This window comes from Papilio xuthus, unplaced genomic scaffold, assembly GCF_000836235.2.
Source record: "Papilio xuthus unplaced genomic scaffold, Pxut_1.1 DF826949.1, whole genome shotgun sequence".
Lineage (NCBI taxonomy): Eukaryota > Metazoa > Arthropoda > Insecta > Lepidoptera > Papilionidae > Papilio > Papilio xuthus.
Genome location: NW_013531700.1, coordinates 1,137,609 through 1,163,165, shown reverse-complemented (window position 1 = coordinate 1,163,165; position 25,557 = coordinate 1,137,609). Strand labels below are relative to the sequence as shown.

Here is a 25,557-nt window from a genome sequence, read left to right as displayed (position 1 = left end):
TTATACTAAACTGATATAAAAACGGCTAAACATTCACATATATTTACTCATCCTGTTGAAGGGCCCCTGATGGGCTCGGAACTAGTCGGTGCCACCACCGGACGAATATACTTGAGTGTTTAGCCGTTTTTATATCTGTTTTGACAATACTTATATTTTTTTAACATATTTTTTATATTATTGTAGACAATGAAGTAATCCTTGTACTTTAAAATGAAGTCATCGCAATACTCGTTATACAAATTCTTGCAAGTTAATATTAAACATTACTATTAAAATTCTGTTGTAATGCAAGTGTGTTGCTAATTATGGTGTGGGTTACATCATTTATATATCATTACCAACTTGTTTATAATAATAAAAATATTATAAGACCAAGGATTCTTGTTAAATACACTTACATATACAATAAATTTCATAAAAACCACAATTCAAATATTTAAGTCCTACTTAGAAATAATATAGAGGCCACCATTTTCAACTAATTGGGTAAACCATTAATTATAAATATATATTTTTCTTTGTTAGTAGTACTAAGAGAGTCTTTTGGTGCAAATATATATAGGAAGTAGTTGTGTTGACATCAAAACCTGTTTTAAGTTTCATTCCGCTGTGATTCAGTTCACTTTTAACATAATTATGTTAGTATATATAATGTATATTTAGTATGTACTATTTACGATAAATTTATTATTGTATTTATGTATGAGTAGACAATAACATGAATAAGAATAAATTAATTTCACAAAAACATGTTAGAATAATATACAGTGAAGTATCTTGCAGACCCCGAACTAGGCTGAGCCTGTATCTCATATGATTTGGCGTGTTTACTCAGTATGAAAAGTATATCGGGCATATCATCTGACGTCATTCGTTTAAATAGGTATTAAGGTAGAAGATTAGTATTAAAAATCAAGGGAATATCCTTGAAAATTATAGTCACCCTAACAATCCAGTTCATGTCCAGTGCAAATGTATATTAAATCAATTGTTCCATGAGCCGGTAATATTGGTCGGCGGTGCAGAGTTAAGGAATTAACGGTATTCGGGGATTGCTTGCACCGGTTAACCGTGGCAAGGTCGCGAGCCCTGTCACTCGTGTTTACACATGCTAACGATGATTCAATAATGTACTCTATTCTGTATACCGTAAGATATGTTATTGTGTAACCAATGTTTGTACCGTGACAAGTTATATATACAAGTGCCTATGTTACTGTAAAAGTGTGGAACTAATACTATTACGTGGCTTTGGCCCACTTTACGGATTATTTGAATAATGTACTGCACGTAAATTATTTCCGACTTTTCGTAAAATGCCTTGATGCTTGCTCTAGTTAACACGCATTTTGATTTTATATCATTGATTATTCGAAATTGTTAGCGGATAGTAGCGGTAATTTACACGAATTAATTAATTTATCAGATGTTTAATCATGAAATGTCTTGAAATTAAAACTTGAAGCTTTTTTAAAAATCGTAAACTGTTTGTACACTTGCTACATTTATCATTCAGAAAACGGCATTTTATGAACGAATGTGCAAGTTCCTGCAATTATTATGAGACTATAATTTTGGTTGCTTATAATGGTTATAAACTAAATTAAATTATGTATTTCCGTTATATAAACACATACATAACCGGATCTCTGCAATTTCGGACAATCTCCTAAGCGCCCGGCGAATTTGTTTTTAATACGCAGTGAAACTAGATTTCACTCAGTAAATTTATATGCGTATGATTTTGATTTTTACTTACAGTTCTCGGTATATTCCGCGCGGACGAAGTCGCGGAAAACATCTAGTCATAAATATATATTTTTATTGAAGCTTTAAAGAATTAAGAGTTTCTACTGTTTTTATATTTTCCGTAAACAGGCCCTCGTTCGGAAATATAAATACATAAAACATAATAGTTACGTCCATCGGATATCCTTACATATCACCAGTTTCGTCCGACACGAGCAATGGAAACGCGCACCGGTTTCGTAACCCTGTATACAGTTCACGGAAATATGTGGAAATTGGAAACGTACCGGATTTTGTTGAGGAATGCGAATCCGATGACCCTCGTATCACGGTATCCGATTTTACGTTCCGTTTTAGCGTTTTTGGTTATTATTTTCAATTAAAGGAAATAACAAATTAATTGTTCATTAGTTATATTGTAAAATTAGTTGTTAATTTGCTAGTTTTTGAAGAAGTCGTGTAATATTGTACGTATTTTTTTTATTTCGTTTGTTTTCAACCTTAGCATGTTAGACTTTTCTTAAAACTTTTGTACGGAATCTCCATCCTATTTCTTACTATCTTCGGCAATATTTTGGATGCATAGATGTTTGTTATCACGTAACTCAAAAACTGCTCAGTGAAAATGAACTAAAATTTGGAAGAGAAGTAATTTCAACTACTATTTTTTTTTAATTCCACTCAAACGGAGTTTAGAACGGACATCTAGTGAATTTATAGCCGTGTACCCTTGTTCTTTAACATGTTAACTTGGTTCTAGCGTCTAAGCGCTAATTGTACTGAAAAAGGAAGTATGATTTAGTGCACATTGTCTTGTCCGTTCCGAGCTAAAACAATTGCTAACGGCCTCGATTTAACGGATGACTAATGGACACTTTTCTTTAATTCAGACTTGTATGCGTGTATTCAAAACTAGCTGTCGCCCGCGACTCTGTCCGCGCGGAATTAAAAATAAAAAAGTAACCTATGTGTTCTTCCAGACTATGTTCTACATCTATATCAAATTTCAGCGAGATCTGTGCAGCCATTCTGGTGATACCTTCAAACAAACATACATCTATCCATTCATCCATATAAGCAGTCAAGTTGCACAATTCGTGTTACAGTTTATGTATTTTAATTATTATGAACGAAGCTATTGAATATTTTAATATTGTTCAAATGATTACAGTTATGTATATAATCATATAATCATTTAATGGTTACCGCAACCGTAATTATGTAATTTAAATTGAAATTAAATAATTGCATTACTACATTACCGTTATGTACTTACATTTTTAATAAATTCCTTAGTAAATATTAGGCAAAAGTTTAGATGGATGGATGGATGTTTGATTGTTTAAAGGTATATCCAGAATGGCAGCATGGATTTCGCTGAAATTTGGCACAGATGTAGAACATAGCCTGGAAGAACACATAAGCTACTTATTAAGTTTTTTTTTTCATTCCGCGCGGGCGAAAGCTATTATTAGAATAAACAATTCAATGCATTTAAAATAAAATATGGATAGGTTAGGTTTGCAAGGTTTGATGTTTAAAATGTGAAGCTCGGTGAGGTAGCGTTGACCGTAATGTTATTGCGGTGTGGAATTCGTTTTATAGAACTTAATGTTGGCTACTTAAGGTCACGGTACACTGTACAAAAACACAGGCAGAAAAACGGCTTTATTTTTAACAAATAAAAATCCAACCAGTAGGACCACATATGCGCGTGTATGGAAAAGTCTATTGTTTGTTGCTGAGTATCACAATATCCGTCTTGCTTTCTTTCCATTTTTATACTATCATCTTGTTCCTGTCCTTATCCTACTCACGTAAGGTGTGTGAACCAGGTTTTCTTCTTCCATATCGATCTATTTTACATCGTCTCTGTCGTCACTCCCTGAATCGTGTCACCTTTCACGCAATCCATTCATCTTTCCAATCATAGTCAAATCAAAAATATATTTTATTGCCCAATGGTTGATTTTAAACGGTATTACCTACTAGCTATCTCCCGCGAGTTCGTCCACGCGGAATTAAAAAAAACTTAATTAGTAACCTATGTTAAATATCAGCGCGATCCATACAACCACGCTCAAGATACTGTCAAACAAACAACCAACCATCCATCCAATAATATTAGTAACATTTAATATCAGGTTTTTAGCTGTTGTATTCCTGTTTCCTGCAATATCCAAACAGTGTACGCACAACATGTTTACGATAGTCGTAAATGCTTGAAGCAAGAAATATTTTTCTTACAACTCGTTTGTTATATAACCACGCAAGGATCTCTTCTATAAAAGGATTAATTGCGGTAGTACAACCCATGTCAGTGTATTCGCTATAAGGAATGCTGCTCATCCCCTTTTTGCTAGTTCCCTTCGTGGTATTACGTCACCCAGTAGTTGACAGCTAAATCACAACATAACCATCGATTTACTTTATACTAGCAGTTGCTCGTGACTGCGTTCGTGTGGTAGTAAAAAACTTAGTCTATGCACTATTACAGGCTATATCTGTCATTGTTCCATATTTTATTTTGATACGTACAGCTGTTCTGAAATTATTTACTAATAAACTTTTGTGCATCCTTCCAACAGGGGTCTGGAGAGTCATGTTATCTCTCTCATACCCGTAGAAAAACGGTCATAATATTTATGTTTTTAAAGAACGAGTCACAATATAGAGGAGGTCATATTTTGACCGTCCCTTGTTTTTCATTAAAACCAGTTTTATCAACTTTACGTGCCCACCGGTTTGCGGAATTTCGTCGTAAGTTTTTTTTAATTTGTATTGAGGCGTGCTGGAATTTTAAGGTGGTGTTTTTATAAAATAACTCACACTTTTAACCGAGAAACGTAGACAGAGATGAACCATGTCTGTAAAAGACGTAGAACATATTTGACCATGTCACTATTTTATCTTCTGCTAGGACAAACAAGTGACTAACTATATAGTCAGTCAGTGACATAGATATAGAACATATCACTTTAATGTTAAACAGTTTTACTATTGTCAGCAATTGCTGATAAAGTCACATTATAAATGTCAGAACACAACTACTACACTGAACATTTATAAACTTGTCAGCACATTAGCATATCCTACTTTCTACTGATAATTAAGGGACTAGAAATGAGAATTCTATACTTGATCCTATAGATCAGAGGATCTAGATAAAGTACATTAGCTCCGAAGTGATTCCATAACATTTAACAATGGTAGAGCCCGCTTTAACATCTTCGCACGAATTGGCCCGGCTCGCCCGGTGAAATACCACGACCACACAGAAGACACGCGTCAAGTGGAAGCAATTTCGCGTTTCGTCTGATCTAAGGTAAGGATGGGAAGTGGACTTTCCGGATGAGAGGATACATGGAAAGGGAAGATATTTTCTTTCTGTGAATCCTCTCCTCCGTCGTATGAGCAACAGTCACTTCGCTATTTCAGCGATTTCAGGTGGCCGCTCGCTCGTTTGCCACCTTATGATATAAAGAAAAATAACGAACATCAAAAATGTATAGATAATACCTTTCGATAAGTCACGTGTTTGTTGCGAGTCAGTTTCATACCTTTTAGTTGTCATAGAATGGTTTGGAGCGAATGCAGTCGAGTCCCGCTGTCCGAATAATAAAACGCAACGTTAGTTTTTTCAACGGTTATTGCAAACCTTAGGACGATTTAATTTAAAACAAATTAAATTGGAATGGTAATTAAAATATCTTGCTTTATTAAAACTGGTTCTAAATTAGTAATGTGTGTGAATTTATGTTTCAGAAATAATACGACTTTACTATAAATAGTAGGTAACTGATATTTAATAGTATTAGTCATAGCCACACTAGAAACACATTATCGTCTACTCAGTATGTAGTCGTAACATTCAAATGATTAATGCAATTTTCCGTTTTTGTAATAAAGTTGTCCGGTTATATGTCAGTTGTTCTGAGCTTTTGTGACATCATTTCTCCAAGTTGTCTCATAAGTCAGAGATCAAGGTGTCTTATTGTTTATTTAACAGGTGAAATGTAAAAAAAATGTTTTCACAGATGTCGAGGTAAACAAGTTTGTATATCTGACCTAGAACCGCTGCTTTTCGCATCCAATAAGAAGTGCTGCGGAGTTAGACAAGTTCATACACTCGGAAGCGATTCGATAACAAAGTTCAAATATGTATAGAACTGACAATAACTTTCGATAAGTCACGTGATTGTCGCGCCTCAGATCCATACATTTATAAGTTCGCTATGGAATCGTTTCGAAGCGAATACGCTTTGTCTAGCCCTGCTGGCATTGGAAGAGATGTGAATAACTACGTTATTGTGATAGCCAATACAAATATATATAAAGTAGCACATCTGTATGTTTTTATTAAATACTTATCTCATGAGTCGATATTATTCAATGCTATTCAAGTTCTTTTACAAGGTCAAATGTATGAAATACTTTTATAGTATTGTCACGGAAAGAAATACTGTTTATAAACTTTACAGCTCCATGTAGTATTTAAAATGTGCAGAATTATAAACATACAGGTAACATATATATAATTCTCGTATCACAATGTTAGTTACCATATTACTTCGAAACGGCTTGACCAATTTATATGAAATTTTATATACATATTCAGTATGTCTAAGAATCGGCTACTATCTATTTTTAATCCCACGCAAACGGAGTCGCGAGCGACAGCTAGTGTTAAACTTATTATAAGGGTTTCGATGACGACGCGTCGTATCGAGATTATTAATTCTGTTTTATAATTTTTGATTATTAATTTTTACAAAAGAAACGAGTTATTAAAATACTGGTAAGAATAAAATAAATATGTTTAAAATTCAAACATGATTTCTAAATGACGTTTCTATAATTTTTATATACGACAGAAACAAGTTCTCGAAATTACAAATAACTAGTTGTAGACCGTGTTATTTTAGACAGCTTGGCATATTGTAAGTCACTCTCACCAGAATTGACTTATTATAAATGCGAAAGTTTGAAAAAACAAAACAAATCCATTTTGACAGTGCGTGCGGTGCGTCCGGCACGGGTAATGGACGCATACCTTAAAGGCTTTCGTACCGGATTTCTTAATAGCAATGTTTAGGCATGCTATACTTGAAGACAAGTCTATAAAGCTATGATACTTACGTACTTATCTCTTCATTAAAGAGCTAAGGCATTGCAACTCTTGAGTCGCGGACGAGAGCGAAAGCGTGCCCATGGTCCCGTCCCGATGCGTTGGAGGAACATAGAGGTTTAGTGGGTATGCCTCCGCTATGGAGGAGAATCCCACATAACTACCGCGTACCCCCCCCCACCCCGGGGCGCGGAGTATGCATAAAGCATTCCTCTCTGGAAAAAAAGGCATTGCAACTCTTCATTAAAGAGCTAAGGCATTGCAAATGTGAATTGTTTCACATTATTTGCAATCCAAGGATGCACAAGGTCATTTATGTGCGTATATTATTTCTACATTTTCTATCTCTAGGATTTATGGTTATGGTTGAATATGTGAATGAATTATGGAAAAATATATCTTATTACTGTGTAGTTTTGAATTATATTTGCTTGAGTTACAGTTAAGGTGCAGTAAGGTATGTTAATAGATAGAGCCGGTATTATAATCATGTTATTTTGTACGTCTAACAATCTGACACGAATTATCTTGAGAAAGCGTGTAATATAGAGATTAATGATTTGTTTCGAAGGGAATCGTTGAGATGTTTTATTGATTGCTTTTTTTTTGTACGCGTTTGTTTTATAAATTACTAGCTGTGGCCCGCGACTGCATCCGTGTATTTTAAAAAACTTAAATAGAAATCTATGTGTTCTTCTAGTTTAAGTTCTAAATCTATGCAAATTTCTGAGATACCTTCTAATAAACATCCATCCATTTATCCATACATTTGCATCCACGTGAGATTTCTAGTGTCTGCATCATATTCAACTTCCTTAATAAAGTTGTTAACATCAAAAAAGTAAGGACCAAAAAATTATTAACCTCATGCGTCGTAATTAAAAATCTTCGACATATACGAACTACTTTTCACCGACTCTTAAAATCCCCGTTAATTATAATTAATTGTAAATGGATTAAAGAAAGCGACCTTTTATCAAATCCAATTAGCACACCAGAGGTCGCTTTGCACGACCTCACCCTCCTTCGCATTGATAGGGTATCCTTATAATAAATATATCTAGATGATGGCACTCATCACTTAAGCATCGATCTTATTTCTATCCACGATTTTCCAAAACCCATACAGTTAAAGAATTTAATTTCCTTCCCACTTAGAATTATTCATGGTATAGTAAATCACGTGCAAAGTGCAAACCACGTATCTATGTTGTTGACACAATTTTTCGACCTTCAATTACATACGATTCAAATGCCATTATCCCGAATGGGTAGTTAATAAATTTCCTCGACTGTACAAAAATGTATTCATCCTTCTCGTTCTCTTTTAATAACAGAGATACACTGATGTATATACGTCCGGTGGCGGCACCGACTAGTTTCGAGCCCATCGGGGGCTCTTCATCAGGATGAGTGGTACTGGTATTATTTCGCGGATTCGGCTAATACGAATACGCGGCGAATTCATACTCGCCGCGTATTCGTATTAGTCGTCGCGTCGTGTATATACTCGTATTCGTTCGAATATACGTGAGTGTTTAGCCGTTTTTATATTATAATGTCTCACGAAAAGAAAGAATAATTGAATAATAGAGATATTCTGTTTTCTGCATTTGTAAATGAACTTTGATTTAATGTTAAGGTATTGTTTTATGGAGTTACGTCCACGCTTTTAAGATGCTATTAAAAGTTATAGCATTGTGAAAAATAAGACGATTAATTGGATAGACAGATCATGGTTTTTTTTTCGTATTTTCCATTAACAGGTATGTCAATAGACGAAAAAATATTTTATTAACAAGATAGTAGGTCGTTACGATGTCGAGTGCAGTTAAGTACCACAGAAATGCTGACACGTAGAGGTGCTCCAATTTCAAGTGGGAACAGGGTTCCGTTCTTATTATATTCGGTTTCAAATTTTATTATAAAGTAAAATAACAGAGAAGGAGAGAGGAACTTCTTTCATCTCATTCGAATAACAATTTCAATATGCCGATAGTAATAAGGAACAAAAAGCATTAGGTAAATGGAACAGGCCACTATATTTACTCGTGATTGCGCGAGGAGCCGGAACATGGCCGGCAAATAGGTTAGTTATAAATATAAAACGCATTAATATGGCGCAGACAGAACTACTAAATGTATTGTTAACACAATATTTATATCAACAGACTTCCTTAAAAATGTAGTCAGTGTGTAAAAAAATTGTGGGAAGTATGGGGTCTATTTTAAACATACGTGTTGAATTTGATATCCAAGATTTTGTTGTTAATTCACGGATACCAACTTGTTTGGGCCATTCTTTAAACAAACGAACAGTGGGTTTCTGAAACCAAAATATCTGTATGAAATATATTATCCCAGTTATGATATATCATTCCATATTTGACAAAATAGAGATAGCAATATGATTTAAATTGATATTTCGGTCTCAGAAATCCACGGTAAGTAACTTTTCGTGTAACTCGCATATGCGACAAAAATGTATAAATTTCGTTACAAACGTATATTTCTACATGTAACACTTTCATAGCTTGATGTAATCGATATCAATCAGTGCGTATTCTCTCGTAACGCGCAATGGGAAGTGTTTTAATTGACACTTTCAAATAATCGTCACTTATAACAACTTGACCATCGCATGTTATGTAAATAAAGCGTCTAAAATTTGTTAATCCATAGAAACTAAAATTAAATATGGATTTTTACATATTTTGATTTTGATTTTAAAAAAAACTTAATAAGTAGCTTGTGTGTTCTTCCAAACTATGTTGTATATGTGCCAAATTTGAGCGTCGGTGGCTCAATGGTCAAGCACTTGACTTGCAATCTGCAGGTCCTGGGTTCGAATCCCGCCATGTACCAATATGTTTTTCGATTTCCGATTTACATATGTACATTTATCCGACGATATCACGGTGAAGGAAAACATCGTGATGCAACCTGCACATATCTGAGAAAAAATTCAAAGATATGTGTGAAGTCAACCAACCCGCACTGGGTCAGCGTGGTTGACTATGGACTAATCACCCCAAATTAGGTAAGGCTCCGAGCCCCTCGATGGGGATGCGTAGTGAGCTGATGATGAATATAATATTTAAATACTAAAAATGGGTAATTTGTTTTACAAAGACGTTCATCTGTCATCGACATAAATACGCACAAACTTATATGCCGCGGAGTGTGCGCGTTAACGATTATGTTATGCGCGTGATGGTGCAATGATTGCGCGTAATTAGTTGCGCAACGTTAACGAGTAGTCGCGCCCAATCCCCGGTTATTGCTTTACGCGAATTACCTACAAGTACAATCGTTGGGTTGATGCCCGATTTGTTTTGAAGGAAACGTAACAAATCCCTACAGTATATTATCTGTATCTGTCAGTTTTCACGACTTGAGCGTTAATTCAAAAAATGCTAACAAACTTGTTGCTAATATAGCTTTGTTAATGCTATCATCAGCTACGTCCCCACAGAGGTCTCTACTCTAAGGTAGGGGTGACCAGGCAAAAGTCAACCACGCTGGCCCAGTGCGGGTTGGTTGACTTCACACATATCTTTGAATTTCTTCTCAGATATGTGCAGGTTGCATCACAATGTTTTACTTCACCGTAAGAATGTACATATGTATGTACATTTACCTGACGTTAGTAATGCTATGTATTGTAGTGATTCTTGCAATTTTTAAGAGATTTCATGATTTTTCTTTTACATTGAAGAACTAAAATTTTCTGTAAAATCCCTTTGTTTTTTTTTAAAGCTTCCAATTCGGGCAGTCCGTTAAAAGGCTAGGATTCATTGGAATAGAAAATCTCCGCTTTGGTCACGCTCGGTCGACGGTCGGATGTGGGAGCGGTCGAAACAGATTTGAATGGACGTTTTTAGTACATCCAGTTATTCAATGAAGCCAAAAATGTCTGCTCTTTACGGGTTTTATTTCATTGATAAATATTTTTAATTAAATGAAATATTTTTGGGTTATATTTGAGTTTGTTTTCTCTTATATTTAGCTCTGATCGTGATTTAATTATTAATTTAGTGGTATTATTTCAGTAAATTTAGTTTAGTAGTATTATATTTTATGAAAACCTAGTAACACTTTTTTTCCACTGAACCGTATCGGACTCCAGCTGGGAAAGTAAATTAATCGATGGAAATTATTCACGCACGTGTCGTATCGCTTCAGTGGAAACGCCCTTTTTTATTTTTTATTTAACGATAGCTGTCCATTAGTAGTATAAGCAGCGTATATCAATTTTAGGAACTTATAGTGTCATTTGGAGACATAAAATAAATATTTTTGCCTTCCGTTCACAACATGTGCCTAAGACCATTATTAAAGTACTCGCCATAAATAAAATTTTGCCCTTAAAAAAAAACATAAACTTAACATTTTTTTTATATCATAAAGTGGCAAACCAGCGAACGGCCATCTGAAATCGCTTAAATAGCGAAGTGACCGTTGCTCATATCATAAGCAATTGCATATGCGTTGCCTACCTTTTATCGACAGAGGAGAGGATCCTCAGTAAGAAAATATCTTCCCTTTCCACACATCCTCTCATCCGGAAAGTCCACTTCCACTTCCCATCCTTTCCTTATAAGAATAAGGTTGGAAAGGGAATGAGGACTGAATTAGGCCTCCGGGACGCACACTCATCAGGCGAAACGCGGAATTGCTTCCACTTCACGCCTGTCTTCTGTGTGGTCGTGGTATTTCACCGGTCGAGCCGGGACAATTCGTGCGAAGATCTTAAAGCGGGCTCTACCACTGTTAAAACCTCTGTATTATAATAAAATATTATATTATTGTTTGTAAATATAAACAATGTATGTGACATATTGTCCTTACCGTCACCTTGTAGTGCATGTATAACAATGCTAGGACCTTGATAGGCGCACGCGACGTGAGCCTAGACCTAGGTAATGTAATTACAGGATTGCGGTCGACGCGCCGGACCGTGAGGTCTTATGGCCCTCGTAGCCATCGCTGTTGTAACTACGAGGTCGATGATCTCTCTCAATTCTTATTCTTTGACTTGTTTTGAAGTTACAAGGAAGAGTTGCATATTTTAAACATGTAAAGGTACGTGTGCATTCGTCACACTGTAAGTACGAATTAAACGAATTTGTTTTGTTTTGTTAAGATGCGGGCAGTGCGGATGGACGCTGCGCTATGTAAAATCATACAAAGTAAACTAAAATCCGTTGCAGGTCATGCGTGCGGTGCGTTCAGCGCGGGCCAATGCACGCGTACCTTTACTCTTTTTCTATGTCCTTTGCAAATATTGCATTTGGCGTATGTAATAGAAATCGAGTAACATTATTGAGTTTTAATTTTGTTGCATTTATTGTAAGATTCGTCGCTTGCAATGAGGGCGTTTGAATCAGCACTTAACTCCCAAGTCATTGTCGTCCGAGCTTGCCCGTTAACAGCTTATCTTGATGTATTCAAATCTCTTTGAAATGTTTTTTTTTTTATTCATGTGATGTTAACTGATGATAAAAGTTATAATCTGTATCTAGTGACGTCACGCACAGAAGATTTAAGAAGATATAGACAGTAAATGTGTAAATATTTTTTTATTTACCAGGTGCTCTAAAAATGTCCCTCTGTAAAATATACAAAAGCACAGCTCGTATGGGATTGAATTCAAAACATAATACACCCTGTAGCTCTTTTCTACTAATCACTAAAACCTACCTTGAAATCTCGCTAATGTTTTCTATCTCGCATTCACATAATGCACCTTACTGCTCTGCTTTTAAGGTCATTATTTGAATTTATACGCTTACGAGTTCTGATGAGGGTCGCCCAAGGCCGTCCATTGTCGAGATCCGGCCTGTCGGTAGTTCTCATAATCCCTGGCCACTTGGATTATGTATGCGAAATTGTTATGTAAAAGTGTACTCGTTGATTAGATGCAATTTTAAACTTTATTACGTATGTGTTTAATGCTATAATTGTGTACTGCTTTAGTTTTGGTACCATGGAATGCCGTGTTGCATACTGTCTGTAGGGAATTCGTAATAAATTGTTAGTTTTGATTTCTGGATTTGGAATATTAATGCAATATTTGTGATTATTCTCTTAATGCTGCTGTCACAATTGTAAAATATTACTTAAGTGAGTCTCTTAGTGCAAATATAATATGGGAAATCGTCTCTAAGGGACTGCCTAAGTACCACTTAAAAAATAACCGGGTCTATCTTATCTGTTTGATTGCAGTTAAATTTGTGACTAGCTTTCACCTGCTACTCCTTACGCGATGAATTAAGATAAACAATCTAGCCAGTGTGTTCATCCATGCAGCCGTTCTGAACATACCTTCTAACATCAATCTATCTAAACATTCGTGTTTATAATATTAGTAATGTTGATGTGCAGGGTGCAGTGCCGCAGCCGCAAAGTATATCGATGAGCCGGCGCTAGCTCTCGTCCGAGAGGAGCGTCTCGACACGCTGCGTGCACATATAACATGTAAGTAAGCACACTATATGACATATAACGAGAAATATATGATTGTTAAATCACAATTTGCCATTTCCACTGACGCGATAGCTCATGGAAATAACAGTCACGCGCCGTTCGCTTAGTAGAAATAGAGTTTAACTGCACGTGCATAAAATTTGAAGTAAAAAGCTTAGTAATAACATTATTTAAGAACTAGGATATACTAGTGACTATCATCCTCAATCCTATTAAAATTTTACAGTTTAAAGAGACTCGTAACACCTGCTCGTAAGACCTGGTTAAGATCCAATTAAGCTTTTAGAGCTATAATTATCTCATAATAAACAAAGACTTATCCTGTCATATACACTTTGTTATTAAATCTATATCATAATTGAATATAATCAAAAAAACAGTACATAGTAATCTTATTCTCTACACCTTAATCAAATGCTGGACCAAATCATCTTAAAAATTAATCGACAAATAATAGTTTTGATATGAGGTTTTAATGATAATACTACGTTCAAATGGTTATGTATGTAACAAAAACGAACAAAACATACGCAAGTTAACACGTCTATTACATTGCAAAAAGCATTGGTTTTTGTTTTTGCCTTGTTAAGATCATCGGCCGGCTAACTCAATTATAGCCTGTCCACGCAATTACGTTCCGGATTCGTTGAGGGCGAGGAACGAGTAATTATTGTATGCTATTTATCTCGGTGTTAGAAATGTAATCACGACACTGCCTTGTATAGATAGAATTTACACAGGCCTTTTGTGATGGAAAAGTATTTTGTTAGTGTTTATGAATTATAACAGTGGTAGAGCCCGCTTTACGCCACGACCACACAGAAGACAGGTGTCGAGTGAAAGCAATTCCGCGTTTCGTAGGGTGAGTGTGCGTCCCGGAGGCCTAATTTAGTCCTCTTTCCCTTCCCACCCTTTTTCTTATGGAAAGGATGGGAAGTGGAAGTGGACTTTCCGGATGAGAGTATGCATGGAAAGGTATGATATTTTCTTTATGTGCATCCTCTCCTCCGTTGATTAAAGGTAGGCAACGCATATGCAATTGCGTATATCTATGGGCAACGGTCACTTCGTTATTTCAGCGATATCAGGTGGCCGCTCGCTCGTTTGCCGCCTTATGATATAAAAAAAAGACTTACTAGATCTTTTTGTTACTAAACCTATATTAAGGGAAGCCCTTAGTGACAATTTAATTATTCTTAGTATTTTTAGGAAGAAAATCCGAAAATGATCCAGTGTATACTCTACCACTGTTAAGCCTAATTGTGATATTAAGAATTACTTCCTCCATTTTAGCAGAACGTCACTTAAAGGAAGTACGGTCTACGTATTATCAAATGATGGCGAATTACAACGCGGCGTCAATTGGCACAGTGCCCGCTAATAGACAGATATGGTATAAAGGCAAAACGCTTGTCTCCAATTGCTGTCACACAATCATCCAATAAACCGGGTCGTTGCTCTCAGGCAAGTGCCTTATGAATAAGTGTCGCTATTAAGGGTTGCCACAACTTACCTATTAAATTTTTTACTTAGTAAATAGATTGATTAAATAAAAAAAAAAACAGATGTATTTTAAACACGCCTTTGTCATTTACCGATTGTGAATGTTTTTAAAAAGTTAGTATAAAGAATCTTTTGTAATTAAATTAAAAAAATGTCTTTAGAATGTAAAAAGGGGTTATAGTTTTCTAAACCTAATGAAACGGAAGAAGTGAGAGAGATGTATTCGCCTCGTGATACACCTAAAACTTTGCGTTATGACTTTTGTTTTTTGTAAATGTACGTCAACAGTTTGTGACAGCCCTGTTAGTAAGTGGGACAAATCAGGCTATCTCGCGTTGCCTTGCCGTCGCGGTCGTTGGAGACAAGCGCCGGAAACTGATGCAGCGCGCGACTCTACACTGACCGTGATGGATGAGCTATTCTAAGCTTACGACTAATTGAAATACTTTACCCTGTGATTGACTAGTGGAAATCGACCTTAAATGAATAATAACACTCATCTGTAGAACGGTAAACTGTTTATCTTATTATGTATTTCTTATTAGTGCTACTAGCGGTTGCCAGCGACTCCGTCCGCGCGGGATTAAGTGTCCTTCGAGCCCTATTTCGACATGTATGCGAAATTTTAACTAGAGTCGTTAAGTCTTTTTGGAGATAATCTTCCAACAATAATCCATCCATCCGTCAAAACATGGCATGATTATGAGGGGAGAGACGACTAAAATGGTGATAAATCAATATGGAGAACGAAAACCTAATACGCAGATCTTACGTCGAATGGCATAAGAATTAGGAGATGTTGAATTGTTACTACGAATAGGAAACATCAAACTTTATACAGACTGGTCTAATTATTATCAGAATTTAGAATAAACACAATTTAAAAGGCAGTGTATACTCAAATGTTTCCGGCGATGACTGTACCAACCAAAATAGTGTTGCTACTTAATATGCCAGACTGTCAATTAAAACATGACCAGAAATTGACGTAACGATATCACGACTGTGTCTCTCGTGACCGGGAATCCATTGTGTCAGTAACATAGTCTTTGTTTTGATTTTTACAAGCTTTGCCAATGGAAATAAACTCATTGTTCCTCAGAAACCGCTCTTGAAGTCACTTAAGTTTGCCCTTAGTGTAGATTACATAGTTAATCTGTACCGAAGGATATTGCCTTTGCATATGTCATTTGCGCTGTCTAGTCAATTTAAGTCTATAAGCATACTTATAAATGCGATTGTTTGCATGCATGGATGGATGTTTGTTGGAAGGTATCTCCAGAAAGGCTGCATGAATCTCGATGAAATCGGCGTAGATGAAGAACACATTCTGAAAGAACACATAGGCTACTATTTTTTTTTAATTTAGCGCGGACAGAGTCGCGGGCGACAGCCAGTATATTATAAATACGAATGTTTGCATGAATGGATGGATATTTGTTGGAAGGTATCTCCAGTAAGGCTGAATGAATCTTGATGAAATTTGGCATTGATGTAGAGCATAGTCTAGACGAACTAATAGTTGTTTTTTTTTTAATTTTGAATATCACTCGCGGACGGAGTCTCGGGCGAAAGCTAGTGTTATACAATCCTCTATGTATATTATGTACGGGGTATAATCTAAAACTCGCAGCACATCCCGAGCGCGCACGATGCAGCAGTTACTCCGGAATGTGCAGATTATGCAAGCCAACCGCATCATGTGTGCAAGGAATTTTAAATCCCCCTTTATTTATAACTCTAACATTACTACGAACTGATATGACATCTATATAATGTAAGCAAGTAAAGTGTAGTTAGGAACGTTGATTATTTATAGATTGAAATTTTGTTTCTTAGTTAGATTTTAATATTAACTTTGTACACAGATCCTTTACGGATAAGTACATATATATATATATATATATATATATATATATATATATATATATATATATATATATATATATATACATATATATATATAGATTTTCTTCATAAATTTACGGCCAATTTTACTAAAATTTAGATTTTTACCCCGGTTTGCCTCTGCGGACTTAATTGTAAATATTTGTCCTCCATTGATGAGAAACAAACAAAGGTTACAATATGTTTCTGGACAGACGTGTCATTAGTTAAACAACGGTATCTTCAACACTAAGAAATTCTATACATAAAAACTAGTACCTGATTACTAGTTATATGATAAAGGTGGTACTCGGCAGTACTTAGGGGTTAGCAGAGACAGTTAAGCGTCGTTAGTTTATATCGTTTTCTGATGGTAAAGATTGTGATGTCGTAAAAATGTATTAATTATTTTAATTAAAAAACCTTCGTATAGCAGACTGCTCTGTAGTTTATATCAAAATACGAGACAGTTAAAGTCGATATAAGAATGTACGAAGTAGCACTTGTGCAATGATCAAGAACAATAGGTCGCGTAACACCTGTGTTACGACTCACATATTAATCGAATACGCGATCCTATTGTGTAAGGACGATTGTATCGTATTCACGCAATGTAACCTTATATCTTATTGCATTGAAATAAGATCGATATTCGTATACAAAGAACCGGATTCGTGCGACTTTCAAATCGCACCAGTTTGATACTTAAAAATGACCTAATCTCTTCTCTAAATATTAATATCAATTACAAAACATGTCTGTGGCTTTCGTGCTACAGTGATAATTTTATTGACACATAGTGTCATCCCTTTCATTCTCTTAGATGTAACAGAGACAACAATATGTGTCCTTTAAAACTTTTTTGAGACTCTGATGTTTTGGCCTTCATCCAACCTTTTGACTCCGTCGCAGATATATTTACTTGCACTGTTGTTTAGTATTAAATGTGTATTAACAACTAATATTCATATATCGGGTTATATCAACGCTTATAACGCAAATACAAACATAAAACTTCATTTTGTATTGTTTTTAAGTTTTTTATAGCGTCATAAATAGTCGCGCAGACTTTGTGATTCTTCAATGACAGATTTTATATTTAGCGCATCTTCTGCGATTTCTTATTATAAAATCCATTATGAATCGTACGTTTGTTTACGTTGGTATGCTATTAGTACCACCACATAAAAACAATAGTGAACCTTGCAAAGTCATGGTCGATGTGATTACGATAAAAAATATAGCCTATTCTCAAGATCTTTTTATAGTATTAGCAGATGCATTAAGATGTTTACAGATGAGTAGGCAGGATTAATTCCCCTTGAGTACGAAATCAACGACTCGCTCCATTCTTTATATCTAAAGTAGCTGTCACCCCCGACTCAATCCGTGCAGAATTACAAAAAACTTAGTACCCTATGTATTATTCCAGACTATGTTCTGTAGCCGTTCTAGAGATACCTTCAAACAAGCATCCATCCCCGTAATGGTTTGCTATTAAATTATTCAAACTTTCGTGAGACATTATACTAAACTGATATATAAACACGGCTAAACACTCAAGTATATACGTCCGGTGGCGGCACCGACTACTGAGTGAACTGAGGGCCGCGTCCGCGAAATAATACCAGTGCCACTCATCCTGATGAAGGGCCCCCGATGGGCTCGAAACTAGTCGGTGCCGCCACCGGACGTATATACGTGAGTGTTTAGCCGTGTTTATATATCAGTTAAGCATCCATCCATCTAAACATTCGCATTTATAATATTAGTAAGATTACTTTTTCTTTTGCTGTGAGTAAATAGCAATGTATTTCAGAAGTTTTTAATTTACGTAATTTTTCTTGAATGTTAAAGGTATTTTCCGTTAATTCATTAATCTTAAGATTTTATAGATTTATGAAGACGTAAAGTTTTATGATCTGTTATATTTTATGCTTATTTTATATCAGTTCTAAGAGTAAGCGTAAGACTGTAAATAATATTTGTTACGCTAAAATGCTAGTCTGGTGGTCATAGTATTATTAAATGGCCAAATTAGTTATGTGTTTTAATATTCTGGCTTAACTTTGATTATATTATTTATATCTAACTCTTACCAATATTGTAAATGTAAATATTTTTATAGAATGATCTCGTTGAAATTTGTTATACATGTAGAACATAGCCTAGAACACATCGGCGTCTAATTCCTAATACTGCGCGGGGTCGCGTTCATCTGTTGTTACGTGCTGTAACCCTAGTAGCTATAGTTAGAGGCGAATAGACGAGTATCGAAAGTTACCCGTCTACTACTAGTCACTGTTTACCCCATTTGGATTGATAGAGAGTGGCATCAGGGATTCCTTGTGGTCAATGACTCACTGTCGTTTATTTATTTAGGAATGGCATGCCACCAGTTCATGCAGTGTTGGTACGTATGTTTATACTAGCTGTCGCCCGCGACACCGTCCGCGCGGAATTAAAAATAAACTTAATAAGTAGACTATGTGTTTTTTCCAGATTATGTTCTACATCCGTACCGAATTTCAGCGAGATACATCCATACAAATATTCGCATTTATAATGTTAGTAAAACTAGTATAGATAGCAAGTTACGACGCAATTAAACCTCCAGCGTGTTGTTAACGAGCTGGTTTTAATGGTTTAGTTATAAAAAAAAATAACAGTCACGTTGTAACACGACTCTTGTGAGCTAAATCAAAGCAAACAAACGATAACACTGCAGTTTTATTATCAGATGACATCAACTGAGTAAAGGACGTACATTACTAGATTTTAGTACGATACTTAGTTGGTTACAAGAAGTTTTCGTGCGAGCATTATATAACATTGCAACTCTTTGCGATTTAAGGCATGTTAGATCATCCACATTCGCATGGGGGACTTGAGTCTATCCTATGTTAGGGGTGACTAGGCCTTAATTAACCACACTAGCCCAGTGCGGGTTGACTTCACACATATCTTTTGAATTTCTTTACAGTGCTGGTATCAAAATGTTTTCCTTCAACGTATTCTAAGATTTTTTTTCATTTAAAGTTTGCTAAACAACGTAATAAGATATTATTTGTTGAAAGATAAACACTCAAGAATGTAGCATTCGATAGATTCTGTAGACAGGAACGCAAATAATAATACTAATCTGTCTGTAACAGCTGTCGACCACATGCCTCTATAACTATTTCGTCACGTCTCTATTACAATCCATCTTTGATATGCTTCAGTTAACTTTAAATTGAGGTTTAGTATCTAATAACTAATTAACATTATTAATAAAACCCCGAATTTATGTATGGTAATAATTAATTTCAATTTGAACATTTACTTATGATATAATTCAAGCAACAATTTATACATTACAAGAAATAATAATCTGTATTACTCAAAAAATTACAATCAAACAGGTCTTTTTAACCCTTTAACCGCGAAAACTGTTTCCGGTATAGGAACTTTTTTATTTACTTGTCAAGATCGCATTTCGGTCTACGCGTAATTATATTTCAATCATTCATATTTCATATTATAATGCTAAAGTAACTTTGTCTCGCATTCACGTTAAATATGCTGAACAGATTTAACTACGCTAAGTTTCTCCTAAATACAAAATTAAAATTACTATAATGTAGGATACATTGGGAGCCAAACTCAGAGACGTTAAAACATTTAAAAATTTCATTCAGAACTTGTGATTTAACTTTATCTTGTTAACATCTCGCGTGTCTAATATTGCGGTCAAAGTAATCGTTGTTTACAAGATATAAAACTGCCATTAGCTTAAGTCAATGTTAATGCGCACTTAACTAATTTGAAGCACAAGGAATGGACAAGGCCGCCAACGTATCAGCGGTTCCCCTGGTATTGCTGATGTCCATGGGCGTCGTTGAACACCTCGGTGTTCCCGCTGTTCGTTTGCCCCCTTCTGTTATAAAAAAAAAGATACGGGATTATTAAAAACCTTGATATAACGAGAGCATATCACTTGTATACTCCTAAATGAAGTTGATTAAATAGCCCCAAGGTTTAAATTACAACTATAGAATAAAAATCGACTTTTGGTAGTTCTATACACTTTTTATTAATAGTTTAAAAAGTAGCGGTATAAAGGTAGAAAGTAAAGTAGGTAACCCTTTAAACTTGTTATGGTCGAGTTGAAATTGTAGTAAGTAATTAAGAAAATTTTGTGTTACTTCTTTTATTGACGTGAAATATGTTAGTTAAGTCTAAATATGTATATTAAAATCAGTTTCTATCACTAAAGTAATTCAACTGTCTTCGATTAACAATGACGGAATGTCTCGTCTATTTGTGGCCGTCAGCGTTATAAGTGTTACGAGTAGAAATTCATTGGACTCACTTGACCCAGAAAGGTGTGGCGTGACATCAATTATGCCACAAGATGCATGCAATTGCGTTCAGTTACTTTGATTGTACTTAATGATTAATTTTTAAGCCGTGATAACAGAATTCGCAAGGTTAGTTCCCGATCTCTGTTGTTGTCTCTGTTATGTCCAATAGGGATGACGGGGATGTCATGTGTCGATAGGATCATGGCAATCGAAAGCCACATTTAAATTATTTTATTTTAGTCGAGTTTATTTCATTACATAATCTTTCTCTTTTGTAAAATTGTAACAATGTTTTAACGCAAATGTCAGTGAAATTTCAAGATAAGAAAACCACTTTCATACATAAAACCGCTTTAAACCGGATTATAACATTTACCTAAGCGATTTCCTAGTTAGTACTGTGACCCCGGGTGCGCTCGGCGCGACGAGACGCGGTGAAAATGATCGCGTAGCTCCATTCATCTGCGTTTGACTTTCACTGACGGTTTCCACTCGACCGGACCGACAGACAACGTGTTGTAGTTAGTGCATACAAAATGCAGAGGCTTTATTCATTCACTAATTACTGTTATGGTAATGTGTTCAGTGAGAGTTACTGTTTAACTGTCTTATTGTTTACTATGATTCATCTTAAAGGGATTTTAGGTTAATGTGTTTTCTGTTTTTAACCTATTTCTTATGCTTTAATTGTTACTTTCTAGTTATAGATTAAAAATGCAAAAAAAAAAGATAATTAGACTCGATTAGAAGTGAAGCAGAATTAAAACAAGAAACTGTCAATATTTTCATGTTACTAATTTAAAAATGCGAATGTTTAGATGGATTGATGTTTGTTATGAAGGTATCTCCAAAACGGCACAATGGATCTTGACAAAATTTGGAACAGATGTAGCATAGGCTAGAAGAACACACAGCTATAAAGTTTTTTTTTTAATTTTGCGCGGACTGAATCGCGGGCGACTGCCACTAGTTTATGTTTTTAGGGAAGTAAGGGAAATTACGAAGTAAAAATTATTGTCGAAAATGTCAATTATTTTTTAATTAAGTACAATTTTTGATATCGAAATTTTAACAATAGTAGTTTGGACGAGGTCCATGAACAAGTAGACAAAGGTAATGATGGAAACCTTCGTCTTAACAATGGGTTCAACAAGCCTGTAACAATGTTTGGCCAATTAACGTTTATATGTCCTACAATCTGTATTCTTATGTGCTCTTTAATATATTCTAAATAATATATTCTATTGAATGTGTTTCCTTTTTCCTTTAGCAAAACATTAAACTTAATTTTATTAAACGACTAACGTATTTTTGCGATTCTTACATCTTGTAACTAAAATTTTTATACTTATTCTTCCCTCTTTATGTTAGTCTAAAAGTAATTAAAAAACTATACTGTCTCAATAAACTTAGCCTATGTAAATGGAAGTTAAAAGCCTATTGAGAAAGTCATGTAAGAATTACTATTCTGTCTAAAGGTTGTAAAATCAAAAAGGCATAGTACGGCGTAGTCGCGACGTGCAAACAGCATGGCCGTGGTAATCTCGTTAGCATAAGTTAATTCTTTTAGTATGACTACACGTGGTCCAAGTTACAAGCGGAGCGGCGATCGGAGCGATAGCGGATATTACCTTGACATGTTTCTCATCTACTACCGAAATTGGACACAACATTGTTAACTCCAGTAGCGGCGTTAGTAGGGCGAGGTGGACGAGCACCCAGGACGTCGGGCGTAAGAGGGCTCCGCGACAATCTCGCCCAAAGCGCCGTAACTCCTAAAATCGGCCCTGATATCTCTGCTAGAGAATGGCAGGGATTACGAGTTTTTTTGCTCTTGCAATCATTTATTTTTACGACATTGGAGATAGAGTTGAGAAGTCTCTTTTCTATATTGAATCTTTACGTTGTAAGGTTTCTTAAAAGTTTGAGGTCTAAGTTTTTATTGATTTACTTTTTAAATTATTAATAATAGCTACCCGCCTACCGTTACCACTTGGGACACATAACATACCGTAAATAATGGCCTCTACCGCTTTGCCTGCGCACGCGTCGGAAACAATGCGTCTATATCATTAAATTTTACGTGAATATTTTGCATGACAATGAAAAAAAAATAATATGTTTTATTTACAATAATCACAAAAATAAGAAATGGTAATGCTATTATAGGAATGCTTAAAATATGTAACTAATGAGTCTATAACAATTGTAAAAACAATTTCGCTGAAATAAAATTTCTTGCAGTATGAAATTATCTGCGACTCGCAAGTCTTGCTTTAAAATTTGTTACTCGGAGAGGCACTTCAGCAAGATGAAAAATGACATTATTTGACATTCCTTTTTAGACTTTTGGTGTTATTTTAACTTTGGCATTGCAACAAATGCTGACTTCACCTAGTTATTGTATTTAGTTTCGCATGCTGGGAAGCGTTAATTACTCATTGTTTTCCATTATAAAAGTTTTTACGCTGATAATATAACGTTTATATTAATTAGTTTGACTTTGACATTGAATACTTATTTATGTGAAAATAAATTGTCTTTTTGACTATATATTTCACAGAACATAGTTAACATCTATGTCAACTTACAGCGAGATCCTGCTGTTCTGGAGAAACCTTCTAACAAACATTCATCCATACAAATATTCGCATTTTAATATTAGTAAGATGAAAATAAAAATTAATTCTATATACTTAACATAGATCAGTACATTTATATTGAACCCTCAACTCTAACAGTGTAATTGTAAACACAAAAGCGAATCAATTCCAATCCATAGTTCCGGACGTAGAGGTCATAAATTGCTTTTGAGGTCGAGTTACGTTGTGCGCGTAATGTGCGCTCCTTGAGGCAGGTCGAGGCGACATTTCTACGGTCAAAGATTAGACAATGTGAATAGAGTCGACAATATAGTATTCACCTTTTTCCCATATAAAGTTATTGTTAACATTTTTTTCTTTTAATTATTTTTTTATTCTGCTATCCAAGTTAAAGGTTGAAAAGATTCTTATAATATTTATGAATGTAGTTATATAATTTAGGATTAGCGTAGTGATAGGTATTGTTCAGAAATTTCCTGCTTATAGGTATTATTTGGGAATCGGTCCTCTGTTCATTGTATATTCTATGTAAGAAACCTTTGCGTAATAGAATAGATTAGTTGAAAGGGCTGGGAAGTTTTATGGCGAAGCGAGCGGAAAACTGGTGAAACGCGTAAGTGCGCCGTAAATAGAAATGTTTGTTCCGTTTTATCTTGCGTAACAAACATATCAATCATCTTTTATTGTCAAATAGGGTTGGTTGAGTTGGCCAAGCGAATTTACCTTGTATATATATTGCTATACTTACTATAATATTATAAATGCGAATGTTTGGATGGTTGGATGTTTGTTTGAAGGTATCTCCAGCAGTAACAGCTGCATGGATCTAGATGTAATTTTGCATATACGTAGACTATAGTCTGGAAGAACACTTAGGCTACTGAACGAGTTAATTTTTTTTTAATTTCGTGTGGACTGTGTTGCGGGCGTCATAAAATTAGTGTTTATTTTTTTTTTTAATAAATTAATACCCTGTAAGTCTATCTGACATGATACTGATAGAACTGCTAAATTTATTATTTATTTGACTTGAGTCTAATTACGTTACCTAGTAACACATGGTTAATCAAATTTGATCGTGTTAAAATGGATTTGCCGGTTAATTGTTAGTTAACAACTTTGACACAATTGTGGCGTTAAATTAATCCGGGAGTTTGAAACGCGCGTCAATTGTTTAATTATAAATTTCCAGAAGCAAAAGCTGGGATACCTTAATTGGCTTCGTGTCATTTGACAACATGAATTTAACCTTTACCGTGAACTGATGTTTATTACACCGTTGAGAAAAATAGTCTTTTTATGTCGATTTACAGGAAAAGTTCACAACAAATAAGTGGATATTATCATCGAATACAACACTTTTGTATTTGCTATGTATTTTATTAAATTATTATTTTTGTTCTAAGTTAATTTAAAGCTTAAAACTTAGATTGCAAGTAAATTAAAAATGTTGTAGAGCGCTAGGAGAGCTTAACTGTTACAACTTTTAATTGGATAAAACATTTATGTAGTTTAAAAATTTTATAATATCGCACTGTGAATATTATGTTTACATTCATAAAGGTGTCAGATGTAAATAACACATGAATGGCAAAGATTATCTTTACGAAAGACCACAAATTATTTGATGAACCTATTTAAAACCCAGTTCCTTGCACCGTGAACCTAATATGTGTTTCTGTAGATCTTTGAGTCTATCAAACTCGTCTGATTTATCATAAAGTAAGTTGCCCCTATTTTAAACGTATAAAAAAATACTTCCCATACTTCCCAAGCAACTGTCACTTTATAAAAAGTTCTGGCCACAGCTGCCTCTTGTATTCTGGCAATAAGAAGGGACGACTTCATT

General features: G+C 35.0%; 1 protein-coding gene across 1 annotated transcript in view; it reads left to right on the top strand.

Moving 5' to 3' along the window:
• Synd (protein kinase C and casein kinase substrate in neurons protein Synd) overlaps window positions 1-25,557 on the top strand; it is a 71,349-nt gene that overhangs the window by 1,545 nt on the left and 44,247 nt on the right. The window contains exon 2 of the mRNA XM_013316120.1: window positions 13,268-13,360. The gene's annotated coding sequence lies outside the window, so the exon portion shown is untranslated. The remainder of the gene's footprint in view (window positions 1-13,267; window positions 13,361-25,557) is intronic.